This window comes from Nicotiana tabacum, chromosome 10, assembly GCF_000715075.1.
Source record: "Nicotiana tabacum cultivar K326 chromosome 10, ASM71507v2, whole genome shotgun sequence".
In the NCBI taxonomy this organism is placed as follows: Eukaryota; Viridiplantae; Streptophyta; class Magnoliopsida; order Solanales; family Solanaceae; genus Nicotiana; species Nicotiana tabacum.
The window spans coordinates 138,014,845-138,033,857 of NC_134089.1; the positions used below are offsets into that span (position 1 = coordinate 138,014,845).

General features: G+C 35.4%; 1 pseudogene; it reads right to left on the reverse strand.

Annotated features, from left to right (window-relative positions):
* Positions 1-7,240: 7,240 nt before the first annotated feature.
* LOC142165411 (sinapine esterase-like) lies at positions 7,241-14,719 on the reverse strand (annotated as a pseudogene).
* Positions 14,720-19,013: the final 4,294 nt, after the last annotated feature.

Below are 19,013 nucleotides of genomic sequence, written 5' to 3' on the forward strand. Positions count from 1 at the left end.
TTCGAACGGAACCAAAGTCATTCAGGGGGTGAGGGAAGTCAGGAGATGTGTGGTGTGAGTTTGGGGTCAAGGGGTGTAGATCTGGTTTTTGCTCGAATCTTCGATTGAAGATTCGAGAAGCTACGGGGTGATTCGAGGTGAACGGTTAAGGGATTCATGTTCAGGGTGGTTGGGTGCATCGGGGGTGTAATTTTGGATGGGTCGGGTCATGAGGGCCAATAAAGGCCATTGGATCAATGGAGATGAATGGCTCAGATTAACCGTCCCTGAAACGACGTAGTTTTAGTGTTGCACTACGTCGTTTTGATGGCCTGGGGATGGGTTGCTTGGGCTGGCTGATGTGGGTTGATTTTGGGCCTCAATTTTAAAAATGAAAATAGGCCCAAGTCCGATTTCCTAAACAATTTGCATTTTTTCTTTTGTTTTCTAATTTTAAACACAATTAAAAATAAAAACGAGATAAAAACACCCATTAATTAACACTTAACACCTTTATCTCACACATATTAAAATATTTAAATAGGTTAAATCACATCCTAGAATAAAAGATGCATATTTTTGTGAATTTTCTTTTAATGACCGAATTATGGTTTAATTACACATGAAATACATATTTTGTATTTTGTTTGATGGGATTAAATGAACAATGGACAGAACCACAAATGACTACCAACACATGTCACATAAAAATCGAAAATTGTACAGCGAGGCCATTTGCCATTATTTTGATTTCTTTTTTTTGGAGTGATTGTCCGCGAAGCAAAAATCACGTGCTTACAAATATTAATAATTTAAAATAAATCATAAGCTAATGTTATTATTAATTTACAAGATAATTACTACTAAACCACTTTTCATGTAAGTAAGTATCAATTAATAGTCTAATCAATAACTAATATTACTTAAGGATATCACTAATGCACTTCTGCTTAGTGTAGTTATCATTTTATAAACTAAACAATGAGTAATATTTCTTAAGACACTGCTAATACACTTCTACTTAGTAGAATTTTCAGTGTATAGGCTAATCAATCACTAATTTTTCTTACTGGTATTACTAATACACTTCTACTTAGTGTAATTCTCAATGTATAAGCTAATCAATCAGTAATAGTTCTTAAGAATACTATTAATACACTTCTACTTAATTAGTCTAATTATTAATACATGGGCTAATCAATCATTAATATTACTTAAGGATACGGCCACTAATACATATCTACTTTCTGTAATTATCCATTTATAAGCTAACCAAACACTAACATTTCTTATTGATATATTTCTAATACACTTCTACTGAGTGTGAGAACTAAGAATACTACCAATACACTTCTACTAATATATATATATACACTTTAAGGATACCACTAATACGTATCTACTTTTTGTAAGTATCAATTTATAACCAAATTAATCGCTAACATTTCTCACGTATAACCTAATCAATTAGTAATAGTTCTAAAGACTACTACTGATAAACTTTTACTTAATCAGTGTAATTACTAATAGATAGGCTATTCAATCATTAACATTACTTAAGCATACCACTAATATGCATCTACTTTATGTAATTATCAATTTATAAGTTAATCAATCGTTAATATTTCTTACTGATATTACTAATACACTCCGACTTAGTGTAATTCTTAATGCATAAGTTAATGAATCAGTAATAGTTTTTAAGACTATACTAATACATACTTAATTAGTATAATTATCAATGTATAGGCTAATGAATCACTAGCGTTACTTCAGAATACCACTAATATTAATTAACGATACCACTAATAAACCTCCACTTGCTTTAATTATCAAACTAAAGATAAACAATCACAAACATTTCTCACAAATATCATTAATACACTTCCATTTAGTGTATAATTATCAATGTATTGGCTAATCAATCACTAATATTACTTATATAAGGATACCACAAGTTCACTAATTGTTAACGTTACTTAAGGACACCATGCATTAATACACTTCTACTTACAGTAATTATCAATTTATAAGATAAATCATCACTAATATTTCTTTCGGAAACAACTAATACACTTCTTCTTAGTGTATAATTGTAATATATAGGTTAATCTACGTAGTTAAGGATACTACAAATTTACTTTTATTTTGTGTGATTATAAATTACTAAGCTAACGTTACTTAAGGACACCATGCATTAATACACTTCTGCTTACAGAATTATCAATTTATAAGATAAACCATCACTAATATTTCTTACGGAAACATCTAATACACTTCTTCTTAGTGTGTAATTATTAATGTATAGGTTAATCTATATAGTTAAGGATACTACAAATTTACTTTTACTTTGCGTGATTATAAATTACTAAGCTAATTGCCACTAATATATTTTTAAGTAGTGTATTACCTCCACTTAGTGTAAATTTCAATAAATAGGCTAATCAACCACTAAGATAATTAAGTAAATACTTATCGAGGGACTTACCGATAGCCTCCTTCGGTATTGTGTAATAAAAAATACAAAATAATTATCTATAAGATTATATATTTAAATTACCGATGGAAGTCCATCGGTATTGTAAGAACAAAATTCAAATTATTATGTAGATGCAGTAGGATTGACTATGTCAATAACTTTATTTTCTTTTTCATTTATTTTTTTTAAAAGTACCGAGAGACACCGTCGGTACCTAAAAAAAATAATTCAAAAATATAAATACAAAAAGTTCTGAGGGAGTCCATCGCTACAACCATTTAAATTTTGACCGGTCAAAATGTCATTATTTACTGACGAAAGTTCGTCGATTCTTTTTTTAAAAATTAGAAATTAAAAAGCTCAAAAGTACCAAGAGACTCCGTCGAAAAGTCCTTCGGAATACCGACGGAAAAAAGTCCGTCGATACTGTTGCGTCGGTAAACAGATATTTTTTATTAGTGAAAATGCATCATTGAATTTACTCTTTTTTCCCTTAAGTTATGTCCTCAATTTTCAAAATTTCAGTGTGAGATGTTAAATAAAGAAAAATAAAAACAAGAGACACTTCATCATTCGATTCATCATTCGAGACAAGATCAAAGAATTGCTTATTGGTTAGTATAAAAGAAAGGTATACATAAGAAGATGGTATTAGCCACTGTACATACGAAAGAATATTTGAGGGCCTACCCTATATATCAAAGTACAAAAGTCTTTGCTTGTTCGAACCTCATCAGCAAAACTAAAGTGACTCAGATTGGACAGAGCAAAAAACAAAAAATACTAGTACTTTAGTAGTCCACAACGCTATTAGCATGCAACTCCAATAAATGCCTAAGACCATCTCTAAATCGTCCATAAACCTTGGAACGGTGCCTTTCTGTTGCAGCTGCATGATGCACGAACTTGAACTCTGGAAATACAAAACCCTTTTTGCTGAAGAGAGTATCAATCATATTCTTCGAAGCCTCAGGTGTCAATCGAAATCCATTCTAATGTATATGCGAAGCCCTATCTGAACATGCTACAACTCCTTTCTCTCCACACTGCTTCAGAGGATCAAAATTAAACGGACCACTTCCAATACTACCACAACAAACCTTCTTAGTCTTGAATCCCAAGAACGCATGATTGCGAAGAATCGCCATAAACACCTTATAGTAATCTGCATATATGATCTCAATACTTCAGGGTGATAGGACCAAACCTATTGTTGTATGTGAAAGTAGACAAAACAAAAGAAAGAAAAATCAAAAAGAGATGAAAATATGATGTAAAAGCTTACATCGACATTCTTGTGATGTAAGCGTTTGCCTCAGCATTCTTATGATGTAAGTGCGTACATCGGCATTCTTATGATGTAAGCGTTTACCTCGGCAGGGCATTCAAATGCCTATAAGTAGGGGTCTACATTTTCATTTGTAGAACATCCCAAAACTTCTTCTTTCTCTCTTCAATTAACAAAGAGCTATTTTTTGTGTGGCCGTGGAGTAGGCAAAAACTGCCGAACCACGTAAATCTTGTCTTGTCTTGTGCAATTTATTATTTCTCTCCTAAATATCTTTTTCTTTCTATTATCTTGACACGCTTCCTCAACAACTGGTATTAGAGCACAGACAGTGTAATTCTGGTAGAAAAGTACAGTATTGGTGCAGGTACTAGTCACAAGAATAGTGCGACACTATTGATCATCGTTACTATTCATAAGCACTATTCACATAAATTGTTTTTGTGAAAAATGGCATCAGAAGAAGGGAAGGTTAAGATTGACAAGTTCAATGGCAAAGATTTTGGATTCTGGAAAATGCAAATAGAGGATTATTTGTACCAGAAAAATTTACACTTACCTCTGACCGAGGTGAAACCGGAGACTATGGCTAAAGCAGATTGGGATCTATTAGATCACCAAGCTCTTGGTGTGATTCGTTTGACGCTAACACGAAATGTGGCGTTTAACATCATTAATGAGAAGACCACTACAGGCCTGATGAAGGCGTTATCAAATATGTACGAGAAGCCATCTGCTTCAAATAAAGTCTATTTGATGCGTCGATTGTTCAACTTAAAGATGACAGAAGGTGGATCAGTCACGGAGCATATCAATGAGTTTAATATAATATTAACTCAGTTGAGTTCTGTTAATATAACAATTGATGACGAAATCAGAGTGTTGATTCTACTATCATCTTTACCGGAGAGTTGGTCTGCAACAGTAACCTCAGTTAACAGTTCATCGGGAAGTACCAAACTCAAATTGAGTGATATTAGAGACTTGGTTCTAAGCGAAGATATTCGCCGAAGAGAATCAAGTGATTCCCTAGGATCTGCTTTTAATACCGAAAGCAGGGGGAGAATCAACCAAAGAGGACAGAGTTACGGTCGTGGAAGATCAAAGTCAAGGAGAAGAGGACAATCCAAAAATTGCAAGGACATTACTTGTTGGAATTGCGATAAAAAGGGTCACTACAGTAGTCAATGTAGAGAACCAAAGAAGAAGAAGGAAGAAAATTCAGCAAATGTAATTGCTGAACAAGTCGGTGATGCACTAATTTGTTGTGCAGACAGTCCAGTCGAATCTTGGATTCTGGACTCAGGTGCATCCTTTCACTCTACATCATGCAAAGAATTATTGCATAATTATATTGCTGGAAAATTTGGAAAAGTTTATCTAGCAGATGGCGAACCTCTCGACATTGCCGGAAAAGGTGAAGTTCATATAAAGACTTCACAAGGCACGCTATGGAAATTGCAAAATGTACGACATGTTCCTGGCGTCAAGAAAAATCTGATATCTATGGGTCAGATTGACGATGAAAGATATACAACAACATTCGGCAATGGATCGTGGAAGATAACCAAAGGGAATTTGGTTGTGGCACGAGGCTTCAAAAGGGGAACACTGTATGCAACTGCAATAGAAAGAGATACTATAGCAACAGTTGATCATGGTCGTGATACAACATTGTGGCACCGGAGGCTCGGGCATATGAGTGAGAAGGGAATGAAACTTTTGGCAACCAAAAAGAAGTTGTCAAACCTAAAATATGTTGAATTAGGTTTGTGCGAAGATTGCATTTACGGGAAACAAAAGAGAGTTAGTTTCTCAAAGGTGGGAAGGACGCCAAAGAAAGAGAAGCTGGAACTAGTGCATACATATATGTGGGGACCAGGTCCTGTAACTTCTTTAGGAGGCTCACGCTATTATGTCACCTTCATTGATGATTCCACAAGAAATGTATGAGTTTATTTTCTGAAAAATAAATCTGATGTGTTTGTTACCTTTAAAAGATGGAAATCTGAAGTTGAAAATCAGACAAGTCTAAAGTTAAAATGTCTGAAGTCTGACAATGGATAAGAGTATGATAGCCAAGAGTTCAAATCATTTTTCTCGGATAATGGGATCAGAATGATCAAGACAGTTCCTGGAACACCAGAACAAAATAGTGTTGCTGAGAGGATGAACAGAACCCTGAATGAACGAGCCAGAAGTATGAGAATACATTCTGGATTACCGAAGTATTTTTGGGCTGAGGCTGTTAACACGACAGCTTACCTCATAAATAGGGGACCCTCTGTACCGCTGAATTTTGAAATTCTTGAGGAGGTATGGACAGGAAAGGAGGTAACTCTCTCACATCTGAAATTTTTTGGTTGTGTTGCTTATGTGCATGTAAACTCTAATGATAGAGATAAGCTTGATCCTAAAGCAAAGAAATATTTCTTTATTGCCTATGGTGATGATAATTTTGGTTATCGGTTTTGGGATGATCAGAATAGAAAGATCCTAAGACACAGGAATGTCACATTTAATGAAAATGTGATGTACAAGGACAAGCTTGAAGTAGAACCAACCAACACCAGCAAACAAATAATGTCTGAAACAGCTGAGTTAGAAGAAATCTCAAAAAATGAAGTTTCTAGAGGGATTACAACTGATTCTGAAATTGAAGATGAAGAACCAGAAGCCGAATTTGAAGAAGAACTAGAAGCCGAACCTGAATCAGAACCAGAACTGGAACCAGAGATAGAATCAAATGCAAAACCAAATCTGGAATCAGGACCTGAATCAAATTCGGATTTTGTTACTCATGAACCTACATTGAGGAGATCTAAAAGAGACACGAATGCTCCAGATAGGTTAACTCTCTCTCTTCACTATTTACTTCTTACTGATACTGGAGAACCAGAGCATTTTGTTGAAGCAATGCAGGTGATAGACTCTGATAAGTGGAAACTAGCCATGAAAGAAGAGATGAATTCTCTTCAAAAGAATAAAACATGGATACTTACGGACGAAAAATGTTATTATTTACTGACGAAAGTCTGTCGATTCTTTTTTTAAAAAAATTAAAAATTAAAAAGCTCAAAAGTACCAAGAGACTCCGTCGGAAAGTCCTTCGGAATACCGACGGAAAAAAGTCCGTCGGTACTGTTGCGTCAGTAAACAGATGTTTTTTAGTAGTGAAAATGCATCATTGAATTTACTCTTTTTTCCCTTAAGTTATGTCCTCAATTTTCAAAATTTCAGTGTGAGATGTTAAATAAAGAAAAACAAAAACAAGAGACACTTCATCATTCGAGACAAGATCAAAGAATTGCTTATTGATTAGTATAAAAGAAAGGTTTACATAAGAAGAGGGTATTAGCCAGTGTACATACGAAAGAATATTTGAGGGCCTACCCTATATATCAAAGTACAAAAGTCTTTTCTTGTTCGAACCTCATCAGCAAAACTAAAGTGACTCAGATTGGACAGAGCAAAAAACAAAAAATACTAGTACTTTAGTAGTCCACAACGTTATTAGCATGCAACTCCAATAAATGCCTAAGACCATCTCTAAATCGTCCATAAACATTGGACCGGTGCCTTTCAGTTGCAGCTGCATGATGCACGAACTTGAACTCTGGAAATACAAAACCATTTTTGCTGAAGAGAGTATCAATCATATTCTTTGAAGCCTCAGGTGTCAGTCGAAATCCATCCCAATGTATATGCGAAGCCCTATCAGAACATGCTACAACTCCTTCCTCTCCACACTGCTTATGCGTGATCAAATTAAATGGACCGCTGGCACTACTACCGCAACAAACCTTCATCAACGTCTTAGTCCGGAAGAAACAGCGGTCCCAAGAATGCATGATTGCCAAGAACCGCCATAAACGCCTTGTAATAATCTGCATATATGACCTCAACTTTGTTGGACTTTAAGCCATTGGGCTTTAAAGTAGGAGTGTGAATTGGAAATGAAGGGAAATAAAATGGAGGGAAAATGAAAAATTTGAAGAAGTAAACTTTTGTCTTGCACTTTGTCCCTCATTGGTGAGGGACAATCACATTTGTGTGTTTATATATAGATTCACTTCTTAAAGCTCTTAAAAGGAGTTGAAGAGAATGAACCCTCGCATTGTCGTCATCGCTCGCTCAGCTTCGGCTTCGGCTTCGGATTTGTCGATCGATAAGATTATTTTTGAACAAAATTTATTTAATTATTTAATAATTAATTAAATGTCAAATCACTGCTGAAAATACGCCAGAACACGGCTGAAAGTTCTGAGGCAAGGCTGCATCTTCCAGATACAAAAAATACTCTAGAACTTCTTTCTTTCTGAATATACTGCATCCTAATTCGCAGTCTCTCTCTCTCAAATTTGTAAGTGTGATTTTGCTCCGTTCTTTGAGTTCGTTGGTATCCTGCAGTTTGTATTGCCACTGTTGCAGGAAGGTTTATTCCGTTTTATCGTGGGAGGATTTAATCCATTACCTTGGCAATGTGTGAGGGGGTTAAAATTCCTTAAGGACGCACAAGAAAATTGTGGACTCAGAATATTTTTGATTCTTTACTGTTTTATACATTTCTTTATTCTTCTAACAGTTTTCTGATTTTTTTTGTTTTAACACAGTAACGCTCACAAGCTTAAGGAATTTTAATTTACTAACGTTTCCGTGTTGATTATTAAACTGTTTTCTTTATACTTTGTTGGAGACTAAAGCCTTGTTGCTTTCTACTCCTATAATTGTTTCTGTCCGGTTTAAAGTACATAAAAACTTTGCCGGAATAATAAACGTACGAGTTTGAAGTATATGAAAACTTCACCATTATTACGTGTTGTATGGTTGGTTTGGTATTCAGTTTGAAGATATCAAAAACTTCACTGATTTACAAGTTCTGTATTGTTTTCAACTTTACAGAAATATGACGAATGAAAACCAAACTAATGGAAGTGTTGCGGGAACGGTCGCTGCTGTTACAAGTCGTTCTACTCCTGCTCATGCTATGGCACCGGCAGAAAAACCCGAAAAGTTTTCCGGTATTGACTTCAAACGTTGGCAAATGAAGATGCTCTTCTATCTTACTACGTTGAGTTTGCAATGTTTCATCAAGGAGGATCCTTCGGTCATGGCTGAAAATACTCCGGATGATGAACGACTTGTTGTAACTGAAGCATGGAAACATTCTGATTTCTTGTGCAAAAACTACATATTGAGTTGTTTGGAAGATGGCTTGTACAATGTCTATAGTGTCATAGAAACTTCAAAAGCGTTATGTAATGCACTTGAGAAGAAGTACAAGACTGAGGATGCCGGACTTAAGAAGTTCGTGGCTGCAAGGTTTTTGGATTTCAAGATGATTGACACTAAGTCCGTCATAACTCAAGTCCAAGAATTACAAGTCATTGTGCATGACCTCCTTGCTGAAGGTATGACCCGAATCAATAATTTTATTAATAAGATTTATCTTATTATTAATTATGAATTTGTTATTGAAGGTATGGTCATAAATGAGGTCTTTCAAGTTGCTGCTTTCATTGAAAAGTTACCTCCGTTGTGGAAGGATTTTAGAACTATCTTAAACACAAGCGGAAAGAGATGACACTAGAAGACTTGTGTTCGTTTGAGGATAGCAAAAGACAACAAAAATGCTGAAAAGAAGTCACGTGGAAACTCGACAATGATGGGGGCAAACGTTGTTGAGGAGGCGCCACAAAATAAGAAGAGGAAGAAGGCTTCCAGACAAAAGAATTACCCAAGCAAGAAAAAGTTCAAGGGTAATTGCCACAACTGTGGAAGATCTGGGCATAAGGCCGTGGATTGTCGTGCGCCCAAGAATGATAAGAAGAAAAAGAATCAAGCTAACATGGTTGAAGATGAAATGGAGGACTTATGTGCCATGTTGTCTGAATGCAATTTGGTAGGAAATCCAAAAGAATGGTGGATAGATTCTGGAGCCACCCGCCATGTTTGTGCTAACAAGGAGTTATTTTCTTCTTATGCCCCCGCAGGACCCGACGAGACAATCTTCATGGGAAATTCATCTACGGCCAAAATTGAAGGAGTTGGCAAGATTGCGTTGAAGATGAGGTCGGGAAAAATAGTGACTCTAAGTCAAGTCCTCCATGTTCCAGAAATCGCAAGAATCTTGTGTCTACCTCACTTCTTGTCAAGAATGGATTCAAATGTATTTTTGTTTCTAATAGTGTTGTACTTAGTAAGAATGATGTATATGTAGGAAAAGGTTACCTAAATGAGGGCCTTTTTAAGCTAAATGTAATAGCAGTTCCTATCAATAAAGTGAATGTTTCTTCTTACTTACTTGAGTCAAACACTTTATGGCATTTGCGTTTAGGTCACGTAAACTTCAAAACATTGCGGAAGATGATAAATCTAGAAGTATTGACAAAATTTGATTGCATTAATTCCAAATGTCAAATATGTGTGGAATCAAAGTATGCTAAGCATCCTTATAAGTCCGTTGAAAGGAATTCAAGTCCTTTAGACTTAATTCACACAGATATTTGCGACATGAAGTCAACACCATCTCGCGGTGGGAAAAAGTATTTTATTACTTTTATTGACGATAGCACGAGATACTGCTATGTTTATTTACTTAATAGTAAAGATGAGGCAATTAATGCTTTCAAGCAATACAAGAGTGAAGTTGAAACGCAACTAAACAAAAAGATCAAAATGATAAGAAGTGATAGGGGTGGCGAATATGAATCTCCTTTAGAAGAAATTTGTTTGGAAAATGGCATTATTCACCAAACAACTGCCCCTTACTCTCCTCAATCTAATGGAATTGCGGAGAGGAAGAATCGAACATTGAAGGAGATGATGAATGCATTGCTAATAAGTTCTGGCTTACCACAAAACTTATGGGGGGAAGTTATACTTACAGCTAACCGGATAATCAACCATGTACCTCATCGTAAAATACAGTCCATTCCTAATGAAAAGTGGAAAGGAAGGAAGCCTAGCTTGAAATACTTCAAAGTGTGGGGGTGTTTAGCTAAGGTACAAGTTCCTAAACCTAAAACGGTTAAGATATGTCCAAAAACGGATGATTGTGTGTTTATTGGATATGTAACCAATAGCAATGCATATCGTTTTCTGGTTCATAAATCAGAAAATCCTGAGATTCACATTAATACGATAATAGAATCAGATAATGCTGAATTCTTTGAAACTATTTATCCGTATAAAAAGGAAAGTGAAGTGACCTGCCAAAAGTCAAAACGACCTCGGGTGGAAATAACAGATGGTATGCCTAATGAAGAAAATCCAAGAAGAAGTAAACGTCAAAGGATATCTACTTCATTCGGTCCAGATTTTCTGACTTTCCTGTTAGAAAATGAGCCTCGTGCCTTCAAGGAAGCAATGTCTTCCTCAGAGGTACAATATTGGAAAGAAGCTGTCAATAGTGAAATAGAATCCATATTGAGCAACCATACCTGAAAATTGGTTGATTTTCCTCCAGGTAACAAAACGTTGGGTTCTAAATGGATTTTCAAGAAGAAAATGAAGGACGATGGTACTATTGACAAATACAAGGCAAGACTTGTTGTCAAAGGATTTAGACAACGAGAAGATCTTGACTATTTTGACACATACTCGCCGGTAACAAGAATTACATCCATTCGGATGCTAATAGCGTTAGCTGCCTTGTATGGTCTTCAAATCCATCAAATGGATGTAAAAACAGCATTCTTAAATGGTGATCTTGAGGAAGAAATTTACATGAACCAACCTGAGGGATTTGTGGTTCCGGGAAAAGAAAAGAAGGTGTGTAGACTTGTCAAGTCCCTTTATGGACTAAAACAAGCACCCAAGCAATGGCATGCGAAATTTGACCAAATAATGTTGTCAAATGGTTTTAAGATTAATGAATGTGATAAATGTGTTTACATTAAGAACGTTCCAAATCATATAGTCATTGTTTGCTTATATGTTGATGATATGCTAATAATGAGCAAAGACATCGCCGACATTCAAGCTACTAAGCGTATGTTTGCTAGTAAGTTTGATATGAAAGACTTAGGAGTTGCCGATGTAATTCTAGGAATTAAAATCCAGAGGACTCCTCAAGGTCTAGCTTTGTCTCAATCACATTACGTGAAAATGGTACTTGAAAATTTCAAACACTTGGAATTTAGAAGTGCAAGGACTCCAATTGACTTAAACCATCATCTTATGAAGAATAAAGGCGAAAGTACGTCTCAATTGGAGTATGCTCGTGTGTTGGGAAGTCTAATGTACATCATGAACTGTACACGACCCGATATAGCTTGTGCAATAAGTAAACTTAGTCGATTCACAAGTAATCCCAACAAGCATCACTGGGTGGCTATGAAACGAGTTCTGGGATATTTGGAGTATACCCAAGACTACGCTTTGCACTACAATAAATATCTTGCGGTTATTGAAGGATATAGTGATGCTAATTGGATAACCGGCTCATTAGAAACAAAGTCCACAAGTGGATATCTGTTTACTGTTGGTGGAGGAGCGGTATCTTGGAAGTCTTCCAAACATACATGTATCGCTCGCTCTACAATGGAATCAGAGTTTATAGCATTGGATAAAGCCGGTGAAGAAGCTGAATGGCTTCGGAATTTTTTAGAAGACATTCCGTTCTGGCCAAAACCTGTGGCTCCTATTTGCATACATTGTGATAGTGAGGCTGTAATAGGACGGGCAGGGAGCGTTATGTATAACGGAAAGTCTCGACATATACGACGAAGACATAATACCGTTAGACAACTACTTTCTAGTGGAATTATCACTATTGATTATGTAAGATCAAAGGATAATATTGCGTATCCACTTACAGAAGGCTTAACTAGAGAGGGAGTTGAGAAATCATCTAAGGGAATGGGACTATGGCCGAGGACAAGTCAACATGGTGGTAACTCTACCTAGAATTTTGGTTGTTCCGAGATCTAGGTTCAAGGAGCTCAAACAAAGTTATGATTGACCGGTTCAACATTGTCAAAATAAAAACTTTGGTCCATTCTCGTGATGAAGACAATGTTCAGTAACAAGGATAGAACTTTACACGTTCTTTAATGATTACCTAAGTTTGATGAGGTATTTATCAAATAGTGTCAATCTAAAGGATTACATGTTTAGGAATCACCTATGTAAGTGTGAAGTGGAAGCCGCTTCAATGAGAATTCTGTAAGGCCAATTCTCTACGCACTTATGAAACCATGCGGTGTTCATGGAAACGAACACAACAATGAGAACCAAAAGACGGTTAATGGTTGGTTGTATGACATATGGCTGTCTAGGTATACACTAAAGTTCGACGATTCAAAGATATCAAATCTACCGATTGACCGAGTATATCCGACATATGTTCACTACGGAAAGTTCAAAGGGAAACCTACTTATCCAGATGCAATTAATCCTTACTTGCAAAATCACATAGCTTTCATCTATGATCTTTCTTGATACAGCCATTCCCATTCATGTGGGGGATTGTTGGACTTTAAGCCATTGGGCTTTAAAGTAGAAGGAGTGTGAATTGGAAATGAAGGGAAATAAAATGGAGGGAAAATGAAAATTTTGAAGAAGTGAACTTTTGTCTTGCACTTTGTCCCTCATTGGTGAGGGACAATCACATTTGTGTATTTATATATAGATTCACTTCTTAAAGCTCATAAAAGGAGTTGAAGAGAATGAACCCTCGCGTCGTCGTCGTCGCTCGCTCGGCTTCGGCTTCGGCTTCGGATTTGTCGATCGATAAGATTATTTTTGGACAAAATTTATTTAATTATTTAATAATTAATTAAATGCCAAATCACTGCTGAAAATACGCCAGAACACTGCTGAAAGTTCAGAGAGCCGCGTATTTTCTGAAAAGGCACCTTTCTAGACACCTCTTCTGATATTTGCCTATAAATTCTGAGGCAAGGCTGCATCTTCCAGATACGAAAAACACTCTAAAACTTCTTTCTTTCTGAATATACTGCATCCTAATTCGCAGTCTCTCTCTCTCAAATTCGTAAGTGTGATTTTGCTCCGTTCTTTGAGTTCGTTGGTATCCTGCAGTTTGTATTGCCACTGTTGCAGGAAGGTTTATTCCGTTTTATCCTGGGAGGATTTAATCCATTACCTTGGCAACGTGTGAGGGGGTTAAAATTCCTTAAGGACGCACAAGAAAATTGTGGACTCGGAATATTTCTGATTCTTTACTATTTTATACATTTCTTTATTCTTCTAACAGTTTTCTGATTTTTTTTTGTTTTAACACAGTAACGCTCACAAACTTCAGGGTACTTCAGTCGAAGCTCCTCCAACGCTTGCCATAGATGATCATTGTGCTATGTTGCGAACAAATTTAGTCCTTTGTGACATTGAATTTTCCTGCTATTATCGGGAAACATCGTTCGAAAACCTGGAAGGCAACCAATTGGAATAATTCCAGAAACCACAAAGTGTTTGGCCTCTGCATCTTTGATCAGTTGTTCGATAGAACTTTTGATTGTCTCCACAACATCAGGGACAAGTTTGGACACTTCGGAAATAGATTTTGTATGCAAAAGAGAGTGCTTGTAATCATTAAAACCAGGCTGATCCATAAAGACGATAGCTTTCTGAAGAACCTTGTTCCTGCCGCAGTCATGAAAAGAGAAGCAATCCTTATAGAAGAGTTTCATAAAGGCGGAAATCTGCGAGTGATGAGACTGCTGAGGCGCTGGGATGCCATTCTTTATGAAGGAAAAGGGACTCATAACTGTTGCTCCAGGCGTCATGAAACTAATACCGGACTCAAACTCAACGCCTTCTTTGGTGTAATGTTGTAGAGAAGGCAGACCAAGCACAGCGGCTAAATGATCAGAAGTAGAAGCAGAATCACTGTCTCCGAAGCTGTAAATGGAATAAAAAGGGGAAGATTCTTCCTGCGCCTTAGCGGAAGAAGCAGCAAAAATGATTAACAGCAAGATGAGAAAGAAACAGCGGTTGGTAAGGGAAGCCATTGAAAGAGAAGAAACAAGGATCAGGGAATTAAAGGAGGCAGGGGAAAACTTAGTTTAGGTTAGTGGTTGTATTTATAGAGGTAAGCTCATCCGTGGAGTTTAAGCAATGTTACAGAAACCTAGTAGTAATAGGAAATCAAATTCTGACTGCGGCAGATTTCCATATATTCTTACTTCTGCTTCAAGTTTCTATTAGAGAAACCCTTGAATAAAAAGGCCTACGATTTAGGTAGGAATACGTAGGGCGATTTGCAGTCGTACCCTATTTTTATGCTACCTTTTAACTTATACCTTATTTTTAAAAACTATTGATTTTGTAACCAACTAACAAAAAATCTGTAATAATATGACCATTATACCCCTTCCAAAACATATAAAAGATGCATCAAGCATACCCAGAATCAAATTCCAGATCTTCTTCGTATCTCCTCCATCAGTTCGTCTCTCCTGAGATCGCCTCTCGCAAACCAGATTTTAACCAAATTCAAATTCCAAATTCAAAATTACAAAATACATTGTAAGTATTCAAATTCATCTTCAGAATTCAAAATAGTTTTTGAATTATATGTTTTCTGATTGATTGATTAAAGTTGTTTGACGAACTTCACTGATATGCTGAATTTGCATTCTAAATCTATTTGATGATGAATTCTAACATTCTAATCTGACAAATATGCTGAAACAAGCTGAAGTTATTTAGTTCATATCTAAAAAATTCAGCAAAACGAGCAAGCAAATAACACAACGAGAAAAAATTTATATTAAAATATTATATGAGTGTTTGAATATTTAAAACACCTATGCGCAAAAAACTTCGGCATCGGTGCCGAAGTTTTTTAGTTAATATTTAAAAACTTCAACAGGAGGAGCTGAAGTTTTTCTATTACACTGGGTAAAAAAAATAAAACATTAATTAAAATTTCATATTGCTTAAAAAACTTCGGCATAAGTGCTGAAGTTTTTTAGTTAATATTTACAAACTTCAGCAGGAGAAGCTGAAGTTTTCCTATTACACTCTGTAAAAAAACATCAATTAAAATTTCATATTGCACAAAAAACTTCGGCATATGTGCTGAAGTTTTTAGTTAATATTTACAAACTTCAGCAGGAGGAGCTGAAGTTTTCCTCCTACACTGAGTAAAAAATAAATTAAAATTAAAATTTCGTATTGCACAAAAAACTTCAGCACAGGTGCTGAAGTTCTTTAGTTAATCTGTAAAAACTTCGGCTGATGGAGCTGAAGTTTTCTTCCTGCATTGTATTTTATTATCATTTTTTGGAAAAATTGCATACCAGAAAATGCTTATGTTTTCAGGAATATGTAAAACATTTTTCATATAATTTTTTGTATGCTGAAATTTTTTTAGTTTGTCTGCTAAAAATGCTTAATATTTTTGTCGTGCAATATGTAATTGTGCTAAAAATGCTTAATATTTAGTTCATGCTTGAAGTTTTCATCAAGCACTGTGTATTTTATTATGATTTTTTGAAAAAACTTCATACCAAAAAATGCTTAATATTCGGATTAGTTTTTGTTAATTCCTGGTGAACTTATATAGTTAATTTCCTCTGCTATTTTTCGACTTTGAATAGAATTAATATTTTAAAAAAACGCAGAACAAACTTAAAACAAAAACTGAATATTTCATTAAACATCAAAAAAAGATAAATTAAACTACATAAATAACAAAATAAATATAAATAACAAAAAGAAAAGCTAATCGTCCATATCATCATCATCGTCGTCGTCACTACCAGATGGACGAGCATCTTAATCAGCAAGATTATCAAATCTTGCATACATCACAAGCGTATCAAGCTTGTTGTTAATTTCTTCCAGCTCCATGTTGTACTTGTGTATGAGCTCATCCAGTTTCAGCTCAAAAGCCTTTATAATGTCTTGCTTGATTTCTTCCACTATTTGCCTAATGACAACATCCATTTTTTCTTTTTTGTATTTATTATGTCTGCTAAAATATATGTGTTTGAGTGAATAAACTCACAAGGAATAGCGTGCTTATATAGGGCAAAAAACTTCTGCATGGTATATGAAAAGACAAAGAGGAATTTTAAACATTGTCTAATGAAAAGCGTGCATGAATGTAATTATTACACTAACATATTCGCCCAACGCAATATAGTTACTACTTTAATTGTGTAGGTTACTCCTGTATACTATGCAATTAATGTTGAAACATGCTCAAGTTTGTTGAATTAATTTGCTAAAACTTCAGCCCAATGTGCTGAAGTTCTTTAGTTCATTTCTAAAATCTTCAGCACCTAATGAGCTGAAGTTGTTTTTCCTGCATTCATGAATCCCTGTCATACAGCTTTTTCAAAAAAACTTCAGCTGATATGTTGAAGTTATTAACCTTATTTCTAAAAACTTCTGCACTTAATAAGCTGAAGTTTTCTGTGCAGCATTCATTAATTATGTCATACATCTTTTTCCAAAAAATTTCAACAAAAGATGCCTAAGTGATTTAGTTCATTTGTAAAAATTTCAGCTCAAACAACCTAAAAATTCTTCTATTCACTTTCCTAATACTTGCCACTAACATGAATCTGCAGGATGAGTTCAATTTGCGTTGTTATAACTTTCAATGGGAGTTGGACTCCTGATTTCAAATACTTGGATCATGATACAAAACTTATTCTACTTAATAAGCACATATCATTCAATACTTTCCTGAAGAAAATTAGTGAAGTTGCAAATATTGATTCAACCAGATATGCACTAAAAGTATGGTTTGATATCAAACTAAATACAAGCAAATGAATGTTTGTAACTTCAGATGAAGAACTCAGTACCTGTATACATTTGCTTACAACTGATTCACCCTACAAGAATTGCCATTTCATCATCGAAAAATACATCCTTCAGAATCTGCAGCATTCAAACAATCGCTTGCATATGCGATAGATTCAGAACCTTTTGCTGATTATCAACATGAAGTAGGACATCCAATAATGGAAGTAGACAACGAGCAACAATCTTCTAACATTACAGCTGGTTCAGAATATATAATGCTGCAACAATTACCCCCTCCTCCAATAAATTCATACCAGTTTGTTGATGACCAAGAAGAAGAAGGACAACTAGTAATGCAAATTGACAACCAACACACAATCCAACAAAGCTTTTTGTTACCTTCTGCATTGATAAGCAACAACGAAGATGAAGTAAACATGGAGCTTATACCGATAACATCATATAGAATTGAAGAAATTGCTGAAAGTTCTTGTGCTTCTCAGAAATCTAGAAAAAGAGTGAGGAGAAAGCTGAAAGAATCTCCACCATGTAAAATACTTAGGCACGATGTGTTGCCTAAGGAAGTAAGAGTTGGATCAATTGTTGAGAACAAACAAAACATGATTAAATTTTTCTGCAGCTTGGAGATAAACCAGAAAGTTGAATTCACTACTGTTAGATCATGTTCAAAGAGATACGAGCTGAAATGCATCGTGGACAAATGTGGTTGGAATGTACTTGCTACCAGAATAAAAAATTCCACACTATTTAGGGTGATAAAATATCATAACATCCATGAATGCTCGATTGATGCAAGAAAATCATATCATAAGCATGCTACATCAAATTTTATAAGTGAACAAATTATAGAACATGTTTGAGACATAAAGATAAAGGTTACACCAGCCTTTGTAGAAAATAAAATGAAAAAGAAATTTGGAATTAACATTGGTTATCACAAGGCATGGCGTGCTATTAAAAAAGTTGTTGCTTGCATAAGGGGAACACCTGAAGAGAACTACCAGATTCTTCATTCATACCTACACATGATGGTGGGCAAAAACCCAGGAACGTACACAAGCATAAAAAGAGATGTGCAGAATAGGTAAGCAAAACAATACTAACCATCAGCCTGAAGTTTCAAATGTTCCTATTTGAAAAACTTCACATCTTATGATTTGTTTTTTGTGTGTGTTTCACCGTACAGATTTGCTTACATGTTCTTTGCTCCTGCGGCATCAATAGCTGGTTGGTCCTACTATAGACCCGTTATTGTAGTAGATGCAACGTTTTTAAAGTCAAAATATCATGGTATTCTATTTGTTGTTGTATCAAAGGATGCAAACAATCAAATCTTTCCTCTATGTTTTGGTGTAGCAGATTCAGAAAACAATGAGGCATACATTTGGTTCTTCGGGGAAATGAGAAAAGCAATTCAAGTCCGTCGTGAACTGGTTTTCTTGTCAGATAGAAACCAATCGATCGCAAATGGGATTAGAAAAGTTTTTCTTGAAGCTCACCATAGTATCTGCCTCTATCACT